Source organism: Petaurus breviceps, unplaced genomic scaffold (assembly GCF_028583685.1).
Source record: "Petaurus breviceps papuanus isolate PSGF00001 unplaced genomic scaffold, PetGlider_PUasm1.0 90847, whole genome shotgun sequence".
Classification (NCBI taxonomy): Eukaryota; Metazoa; Chordata; class Mammalia; order Diprotodontia; family Petauridae; genus Petaurus; species Petaurus breviceps.
Window position 1 is genome coordinate 4,327,859 of NW_027187360.1, and position 10,627 is coordinate 4,338,485.

The 10,627-nt window shown below is 45.4% G+C and overlaps 1 long non-coding RNA gene across 2 annotated transcripts in view; it reads right to left on the reverse strand.

Moving 5' to 3' along the window:
• Positions 1-10,151, reverse strand: part of LOC138149587 (uncharacterized) — a 56,078-nt gene extending 45,927 nt beyond the window's left edge. Inside the window, exon 1 of one of the 2 annotated variants that reach the window (XR_011165361.1) lies at positions 9,840-10,151. This is a non-coding gene — a long non-coding RNA (uncharacterized lncRNA). Of the gene's footprint in view, positions 1-2,454; positions 2,555-9,839 lie in introns of those variants that run through there. The other variant, XR_011165360.1, reaches the window with a different exon arrangement.
• Positions 10,152-10,627: the final 476 nt, after the last annotated feature.

Below are 10,627 nucleotides of genomic sequence, written 5' to 3' on the forward strand. Positions count from 1 at the left end.
TTCATTTGCTCGTGCAGAATAATTTACCTCTGAATTGGTGTAAAGGTTCAGTAAGGGCAGCCAAATAATACATTATTAATTCATTTACTTATGTTCTATTTCCTCCCTGCCACTCCCCTTCCGCCCCCCAAGACTGGAAGCTCCTTGAGGACAGGTACTATCCCGTATTTTTTTTTCCTATCTCCAGTGTTGGGGTGGAGCCCTGGAATCAGTAGGGATTTAATAAATGTTGGATGGCTGAATCCAACAGTACTTGGTAAGGAATTTACCACATGCTTAACTCCTGGTAACTACAAGTCTTTTGGGGCCTCTCTCCATCCTTCTAATGTTAATTCTTTTCCTATTCTTCTTCTTTTTTTTTTTTTTTTTTTTTTTGCTTTTTGGAGGGCAATTGGGGTTAACAAAGTCACATGGCTAGTAAGTGTGTCAAGTGGCTGAGGCCAAATTTGAACTCGGGTCCTCCTGACTCCAGGGCAAGCGCTCTTTTTCCTATTATTCTTATTGGACCCTATGCTCCAAGGTCACACCAGAGACTCCTGATTTTGGTAACAGCAAGACTGACACCCTGATTTTTACCAACTCTGGGCACATATCTTCAAGAGAAAGACGACAATTTGCCAAACATGTTATGGAAGTTCCTACTCAGCTATAGATGGAATGACATGCCTTCTGATATACCTTCCAACTCAGCTTTTCTTTGATTCTCTGATATTATAAATCCCCACCTGGTACTTTAAACCACATTTATTAGACATACAGATGGGAACACTGAGGTCAAAAGTCACACAGTCAGCTAGGAGATGGCATAGCTGAAGAGCCCTGAAGCTGTCGCTCCTTTCCCACCCTCCCCCCCAATTCCCATTCATTCCTTCATTTTTTAAAGTTACACATTTTATTTTTTTCAGTGAATATTTAATCTCCCCTCCCCATTTCTCCATCCCCATTTTAAAAAGAAAAACAAAGCCCTTGGAACAAATACATACAATCAAGCAAAAGAAATTCTCCTTATCACCTGCAGGAGCAAATAGGAAATCCAGCTTGGAGTTCAGACCTTCATAACTTGGCCTCCCTTTTCAGGCTTCTTACATAGTAAACCCCCCCCCCCCCCCCCAAAGACACTGTGACACTGGTCTCCTTGAGGTTTCTCCCAGGAGACATCCCATCTCCCCACCCTGACCATTTTCACAGCCCGTTCCCCCAAGTCTGAAATTCTCTTCTTTCTCTGTTTCCTGGCTTCCTTCCAGTCTCAGCTAAAGTCTCATCTTGTATAAGAAGACTTGTTGTTGACTTAGTCTGTATTGCCAATGCTTTACAGGGTGCTTTGCACATAGTAGATGCTTATAGACTCGTTGAATGAATGAGGGACAAACAACAACAAATAAAAAGGAAAGGAAGCAGCCAGCTGGGAATTATGAGAAGAGTTCTAGCCTCAGAGTCACAGGATCTGGATTCTAGTCTAGACTTTTCTGTATGACTGGGCAAGTCGTTTCCTCTTCTAAAGAGAAGGGGTTGAGGGTACAGCCTCCCTGAAGTCCTGTCAAGCCGAGAGCCTGTGATTAGCGGTGGAGATGGGGGCCCTAGGCCTAAAAGTGAATTCCTGTGGATCCTTTGGCACCAGATCTCCTCCCCCGCCCCACCCCCAACCCCCTCCAAAGCCTCTCTACCCTTGGGGATCCACGAAAACTCTGCATCTCCTTCAACTTCTAATAAAAAAATCTGTTTACTGAACTTGCTGACCCCCTTCCTGGAATCCGCCCCTGAGTTTCCCAGAACTTGGGTTATTAATGACCAAAAGAGCCACATGATAGAGAAGATGACACAGCACTTTCGATGCGCTGAAGGCTTCCCCCCGCCCCCCAACCCCCCGCCTCGCCTCGGGCAACGGCCGGCGCCAGGCCCCCAGGTCGAAAGCCCGGCGGGGGGTCGGGGGTGCAACGTAGCGGAGCAGAGGCCGGGGCTGGAGCCGGGGGCAGGGGCCGGGGCCGGGGCCGGGGCTGGAGCCAGGGGTAGGGGCAGGGGATGGGCCTGGAGGCGGTCGCAGAACAGGCATAAGCACTGACTGGCAGGAAGTGATTAATCTGGTCCTCGCAAGCGCGCTGGACACGAGCGCAAAAGCACGGCTGCTCCGCGCAGAGCAAAGCCCGGGCAGCGGGGCTAACCCAGCAGGCTCCCTCCACCCACCCTCGACCCCACCAATCGTCCAGGCCGGCCTGGCCTCACCTCCAGTCACACTGGGTCCCCCCGTGCCCCGAAGCCGACCCTCCGGCCAGCCTCCTCCCCCGCGGCCTGCGCCTCCCCTCCTCCCCAAGTCCCAGAATTCTACTGTGAGAGCCTCTCTGGGCTGGAGCTGGGGTTTAGGAGGAGGGAGGCAGCTCCCGATGAATCACAGCCCCACTCCTCCCCATGTTTCCGATTCCCATTCAACATTTCCTCCTCCCATCCTTCCCCGCCTACCTGCACCTCTCCCTCCATCTGTCACCTCCCTCCACCTCCCTCCTTCCAGCTACAGGCCAATCCCGGGGAGTAGTCCCTAGCCTCCAGAAGCTGAAGGACTGGAAAGACATTCAGGGAAGGAGGAGGGGAAGGGGGAAACAGGGTGACATACTCGAATCAAGGCACTGGAGCTGGAAGGGATTATAGAGGTCATTAATGCCTACCTGCTGCTGGCGACCCTCCCCTGCCCTGCCCCCGCCCCCCCCTGCCCCGGCCTACGATTTTGCAGTTGTAGTTCTTAAGCGGGATCATATGATTCCAAAGGACAGTGTTTGGACATTTCCTAGGGATTGTAGGCTGACTCAGAAACTCGACTCAATGGCCAGGTGTAGTAAGGGTCATAGGATCATAGGTTTTAAAACTGGAAGAAAATTTAGAGATTATTTCTCCATAGAGAGAGTTCTTTGCCCAAGGTCACGTAGGTAGTGAATAGAAGAGCCAAAATTCCATACCAAGTCTTCTGACTCATATTTTCTACTACAGCCATGCCAGTTTCACAATCTTTAAGCACTCTTTGTGTTTGTGTGTGTATGTGACAAATGGGGAAACTGAGACACTGAGTGTCAGAAGACTCATTCAGGTTTTCCAGAGGAAATTCAGAAGTCCTACTTCCAATCCCTGCATATGCAGGTTCAGAAACCCCCCTGCTTTTGCTGTCAAGGGCACCAAGGTGCCCAAAACCAAAGGATTCCAGGTGATGTCCTCACCTCCTACCTCCTACTTTAAACTGGGGTTCATAGGGTCAAGCAATTTACTCATTTGCCCATCCACCTTTCAATGAAGTATTCCAGGAACCAGGCCATCCTGGATTAAGGGACATAGCCCCCCAAATCATATATTTACAAATTCTTTTAAAACAATTTTCAGGGGCAGTTAGGGAGAACCTGAGTTCAAATTCGACCTCAGACACTTAACACTTACTAGCCGTGTGACCTTGGACAAGACACTTGACCCCAACTGCACTGCCATCCCCCCTCCAAAAAGAAAAAAAAAATCAATGTTTATATTTAGAATTTGAAATATTTATATTTAGAATTTGATGTGGCCGCTGTGAGGAAGAAAGGAAAGGGGATACATTTTCTTACATTTTGTATTATGGGAATTGGTCCTTAAGCCAAGGTTCAGTAGACTCTGTAGCAGCAGGTCTGGGTACACTGTGCCTTCAATTGTAAGGCAATAGGGCACAAAATGTAGACAGGCTTGAGTAGTGGGACTCTAGAGCTAGTTCCCAAGGTGAGGAACTTGGGGAGGGGGTTCTCTGAATCATCTCCAGGGAGCAGAAGTTCATTCATTCCAATGGGCATCCTCATCTGGAGGCAGTCCCTTAGGAACATCTGGCTTATGGCTATCAATCTGGAGGGCAGGGCTCAGGACTGCTGGATAGGCTGGGTTTTTTATGGGCCTGGGAACACTGAATGGGCCCGGGGCTTTCTCTAAGTCAAGTCCTGGCACATTTCCCTCTTTTGTCTGATTTCTTTTGCCTTCACCAGAAGCTGAGACCAGTGAGCCCCAAAAGAATGCCCAAACCAATGTCTTTGCAGGCCATGGGGTGCCAAGGTATTGGAAGAAAAAAATGGAAAAGGAAGAGGAAAGAACAGCAGTAGAAGAGTAAGGAGGGAAAACTGAGGTCTGGAGAGATTAAGTGACAACTAAAATCATACAGGTAACAAAAAACAGAGATCAGATTTGAACTTGGTTCTTCATTGCTCTTTCCATTGCATACAATAACTCCAATGTCTAAATAATGTTTTCCCCACAGCACACTTGAGGTAGGTTGGTAATGCAAATATTATTACTCACTTTTTACAGATGAAGAAATGGATGTCAGAGAAATACAGGGCCTTACATTGACCCTAAGATTTAGAATTGTGTCTCTCATATGACCAATCATTCATCTATAGCGAGAAGGGACCCCAGAAGGAATCTAGCCCAACCTTCTCATTTTGTAGATGAGTAAACTGACTCAGAAAAGTTAAGTGACTTACCCAAAGCCACACTGATAGTAAGTGTCAGAGATAATATTGTGAACCCAGGTCCTCTGACTTGAGGGCCAATACACTTTCCACTTTGCCACATTGGCTCTATGGAAGATAGAACCCTTAGCCACACATAATACAGTAACAGCTTATATTGATGCAGTGCTTTAAGGTCCATTATGTAGATGAAGAAACAAGCTCAGAGAGTCTGAAGGGACTCCCCCAAGGTCACACAGGTAAAAATTAATAGCTATGATTCAAATTCCAACCTTCCAGTTCAAGACCCAGCATTTTTTTCTTCACTGCACCACTCTGCTCTCATTCATCACTTTACATTCATATTATGTGTCCAATCTCTTTGAGTAATCTAGAAGGTGAAGACTAGAGTTGCAGGATGGTACAATAAGTAGAACTCTGGGCTCACAGTCAAGAAAACCTGACTCAGTTCAGGTTCTCCTTGAGACACTTGGTAGCTGTGTGACTCTGGGCAAGTCACTTAACTTTTCTGCGCTTTAGTATCCTCATCTATAAAATTAGGGGTATAGAGTCCATGGATTCTGTGGTCCCTTCCAGCCTGAGGTGTGCTGATAAGTGTGTATCAGGTACATTTTTAAGTTCAATCTATACCTTTTCTCCATTGATTTCTTAAGTCTAGGCAATCATTAAACAATCAGTCAATCCCTGATTTGCAGTGCTTGCCTATTTCTGAGGTCTAAAATCTCACTGAAAACTTAATATTTGAATCTCATGGGTCATTCTGAATTGTCTTGTGCATGCCTCTGCCTCCAGCTCTAGCTTTAAGATGTTTATAGCCATATGATTCAGTCCAGGACTTAACAGAACTCACAACCTAGGTGGGAAGACAAGACATCCACACCTAAAACAGAACATATCTTTAAGCTTTGATAATGATAACCATCAAAAATAGTAACATGAAGAAAAATCCAATAAAAATTCAAATCCATGGGCTTGGCAGTCAGAGGAATCTTCCTGGCCTAGGAGGGACTTGAAAGAACAAGAGAATAGGGATGTCAGGGGAAGTAGGAATGAGCATCTTGCATGCCAGGCTGAGGCCAAAGGCCCCTGCTAAAAGCCCTTATTTGGGGCTAGGCTGATGGAAGGTTTTCACCTCCCTGTAGCCAGGTGGGCCTGGCCCTCAAATGGGACCCTTTCAGGTTTGCTGGCAATCAACTAAGCCTCTGGTCCCAGGGACCAGTCCTATTCTGAAGTCTGGAAGAGCTGTGGGTAGGTGTGGCCAGTGTGAGCTTATAAGGTGTGTCATAGATAATGATATTAATTAATAGGGTGTCTGGCATTGTTTGGGGGAGTAGCAAGTACCACTCAGACAGACAGACAAATAGATATTCGCATGGCACAATGCCTGTAACTCCACTCTGCTCTCATCTTCCTCAGACTTCCCCCTTCTCTCAGCCCTTTTTATATGTCTGGGACCCTGCCTCCAGGGAGAGGAATTAATGGCCAGGAGCCATTTGGCATCAAGAAAAAGGAGGGAAAATTTAGAAGGCTTGGGTGCCAAGCACCCATTTTTGGCATTGGGTGGTACCTGAAAGTTAGTTAAATGTAGAAGGGCTGGCAAGAGAGGTGAAGTGTGTGTTTGTGTGTGTATGTGTGTGGAGTTGGGGTAGAAGAGGGAGGGAGCATTGCAAAATCCTTATCATTCCTAAAACCCTAGGGTCCTTTTCCCCCAGGGTTGAGAGTTCATGGGGTGTAGTGGGAAGCATATTGGACATGATTTCAGAAGACCCAAGGTCTAGTCCCAGCTCTCATTGGTTCTATGGCAGTTGTGTGCCTTTGGGGGAAGAAATTTCACCTCTGACCCTCAGTTTCCTCTTCTTTGAAGTGAGGATGATGCTAAATTTGTATAATCTACTTCATAGAGCTTCTAGAAGGAGATTCTTTGCAAATAGGAAATTGCTATTGAAAATATGGGCTTTTATTATTACCAGCCAGGGAGCAGTGTCTCCTTTATTCCATCTTCTCTGAGTGAAGAATACAGAGCTATGAAAATTCTGTCCTGAAAAAGCAAAGGTAATAAAAATAATCCCCCCAAAAGTGTTTGTATAATGCTTTTTTCATAGCCCTTTGAGTTTCTCCTTTATGCTTCACCAGATTCCCCCTTCCTGTTGGCTTATTTATTCATATTTCTCAATCCATCCATTAAAATGCAAACCACTTGAAGTCAGGGATCATAGGATCATAGATAAATCAATTAATCGATAAACATTTATTATGTGCCAGGTATTGTGCTAGATCAGGATCTGGGAGTGATCTTGGAGCTTATCCAGTCCAATCTCAGTCACTCTACAGATGAGGAAACTGAGGCTCAAATGAGGTAAGTGATTTGTCCAAGGTCACCCCAACAGGTGATAAATAGCAGAGCAGGGAGGGATGGTATTTTATTTTATTTCTGTGTCCCTAGTGCCAAAGCATAAGACCCTAAACCTGTTCCTCCTTCTCCCATAGCTCTTTCTGTTAGTAGAACCACGAACTGCCCCATGTTTGGGGTTATCTTCACTACTTTTTTCCCTCTCATCTCTCATATCAGAGCAGTTACCAATTTCACCTCCATTGTTGTTGTTTTGTTCAGTTGTGTCTAACTCTTCATGACCCCCATGGACCATAGCACATCAATACTTTCCATGGGGTTTTCTTGGCAAAGATACTGGAGTGGTTTGCCATTTCCTTCTCCAGTGGATCAAGGCAAACAGAGGTTAAATGACATTCCCAGCTAGTGAGAATCTGAGGTTGGATTTAAATTCAAGTCTTCCTGACTCCAGGCCCAGAACTCTATCCACTGACCCACCTAGCTGCCTCCGCAGGATCTCTCAAATCTATCCCCTCATATCTATTCCCACTAGAATTTCCACTTATTATTCTTGAGGCAGAATAGCATAGAGAAGAGATGTCAAACGCACGGCCAGGGTCCCACAACATTACCGAATGCAGCCTGAATCAGATTAAAATGTAATTGGGAAATACTTAAGAAAATAAATAAAATGCAATAAAGGATAAGTAATATTACATTTGAAAATTAAGTCAACGTGCATTCACAGGGATCCTTATGTATGATTTAGTGGTCCCATTTTCTATGTGACACCACTGATGTAGAGGAAAAACCTTTGCATGTGGTGTCAGTAGGCCTAGGTTTGCATCCACTCACTACCTGTGTGATACTGGGCAAAGCACATAATTTCTCTGGCTTCAGTTTCCTCATCTGCAAAAGGAGTTGTTTTGGCTTGATGATCTCTAAGGACCCTTCCAGCTCTGAATCTATGATTCTAGTGTAGTAACTTATTACCACTTGGGTAGACTATTACAATGACACCTTTACAGGCGCTTCCATTTTTTTGAGTTGCCCCTTTAAAAAATATCCTAACTTAGTGAATAGAGCACTGGACTTATCATCAGGAGAATTTGTCTCAGACACATAGTTGTGTGACCCTGAACAAATCACTTAACCCCTCTCACCCTCACTTTCCTCATTTGTAAAATGAGAGTAATAATAGCAGCTATCTCACAGGGCTGTTGGGAGAAGCAAGTGAGATGACATGTCCAAAGAACTTTAGAAACCTTAAAGCTCTAGCTTTTATCATTCGTTCCCACCCCCACTCAATCCCCTTCTGTAACCCCTTTCTTACATTTATATCTGAATATCTCTCTATTCAACTCAAAAATATTCACTGGCTCCACATTTCCTATTGGATAAAGTTCACACTCTTCTGCTGGACACTCCAGGCTCTCCACAATTACAGAATCACAGCACTCTTAAGTGCAGGACCATGCCTTATTTCAACTTTCTATCTTCCTCAGTGCCAGCCCTGTTGACTTGTGTGTGTACAAAGTTGAAATAACATGGTCTTGCACACAAGAGCTACCATGATTCTGTATATGCATATAATATGTGTGTGTACACATACACATTGATGACCATGTGTGTACACACACACATGCATGTACACGACTATACCTGTGATTTCATTGGTTTAGAGAATTTCTGGTGAGAAAACACCCTCTACTGACACAGATTGGCACTCACTCTGTAAGTTACAGAATTCTGCCTAGGGGCATTGAATAATTAAGAGACCTGCTCAGGTCATGTAGCCAGCGTGTGTCCAAGGAGGGACTTGAATCCAGGTCTCCCCTACTGCAGCTGTCTGTTCACTGTGCCATGATGCCTCTCATTCTGAGCATCAGAGGTATTTTGTTACTTCCTGTGTCCCTGCTAGAGGTAGCTAGATGGCTTAATGAATAGACCCCTGAGCCTGGAGTTAGGAAGGCGTGAGTTTGCATCTGGCCTCAAAAACTTACTAGCTGTGTGACCCTGGGCAAATCACTTAACCTCTGTTTGCCTTGGAGGTAGCTAAGTGGCTCAGTGAATAGAGTGCTGGGCCTGGAGTCAGGAAGACCTGATTTCAAATCTTGCCTCAGAAACTTACTAGCTTGTGACCCTGGATAAGTCACTTAACCTCTGTTTGATCCACTGGAGAAGGAAGTGGCAAATCACTCTAGTATCTTTGCTAAGAAAATCCCATGGACAATCCGTGGGTCCATGGAGTCACAAAGAGTTAAACACAACTGAACAGCAACAACAATGTTACCCACTTAGTCACAAGGTTGTAATTGAATTTTACATTCTGAATGTTATCATGATCCTCAAGACATCTCTTATGAAGTTGGAAGAGTTCAGGTTATTATCCCCATTTAATAGAAAAGGAAACTGAGAAAGTTAGGTGATTTGTATTTGCCTAAGGTAGTATAGTAAGCTAGTGACCAAGATGGAATTAGAACCTCTTTTCACTATAATCTGTAGACAGACAGATTGTGAAGTGGCTTGTGATTTAGCAAAGTAACTTGGTGGGAGGAGCTGGAAAGTCAAGAGACAGCTGAGAAATCTCAACACAGAACAAAACATATCAGGCTTCCCTGACCATCTTCAGCCTAGAACCCAAGACTTACATAGGAGATATCTCAGAGGCCATCTAGTCCAACTGCTTCATTTTGCAGAAAAGGAAACTGAGGATCAGAGGGCCTGAGTGGCTTCTTAGTCATCGATATTTTGCAGATGAGAAAATTAAGATTCAGAAATGATGCAATTTGTCCAAGGTCACACAGCCATTAAATGGTAGGGTTGGGCCTTGAATTCAGCCCTTGGAGTGTTCTTTTCACCACCCCACAATGTTCCTCCCAACTTGTGACAGCCTCGGAATTTCTTGGGACCCTATGCAGGGTTGGGAGGAGATAGGGGTGGTGAGTAGTGAAGAGAGCTAACCTCATCTATCTCCCCATCTTAGTTCAGCCATGTTGAGGCCCATGCCAAATTAAAATCCATTAGGGCCCAGCTGGACAAACCTGAATTTCAACCTGAGGCAGAAAACGCAGGTTTCAGGCCCGATGAGGTGATCCTTCCTTAGGATGCCGACAGACTCATCCTCCTTCCAGCGGGATGTGAAGTGTGGGAACTGAGGTGGGAGGCTTCCCAGGCTGGTAAACATTTTTTGTGGGCCTGATCGATTTTTTGAACCTTGTCTACAAGGTTCAAATAACCCTGCTGCAGCTTGAAACCTATCATTAAGGAGGTTCTGCCTCCAGGGTGTCTGCCTTCATCCCCCAAACCACACTACCTCCTCAGCCTGTCTGTTCCTGAGATGCCTGGAGATTACATAGGAGGGGGCGGAAGAGACTGGCAGGGGTTGTCCCTGGGGCCCCCTGTTTGAGGGCCGGAAGAGCTGGGGAGCAGCAGCCTGACTGGCAATATTATTAGCAAGCTTATGTGAACCCTGAGTGCCCTCCTCAGCCCACGCTTTGCCCAGCCCTGGCTGACCTTCTCCAGAAGGTGCAAGCAGGTCACTACCACCAGTGCTAATGATCATAATTACCACCCCTCATCCTTCTTTCAGGAGTGTCTGAAACAGGATACTTGACTGCCTTCCTGGAGAAAGGCAAGAGGGAGATGAAGGAAACTGAGGCAAATAGAAGGAGGTAGAGGAGAATCAGATACAGAGATACCAACGTCCTTCTTCCTCATCCTGATATCTTTGCCAGAGGAAGAAGTAACCACAAATGGCATTACATTTAGAAAAATAGGGTCTGTGGGGGAAAAAAATGACAACAAAAACAACATCAAAAAACCCTAGACT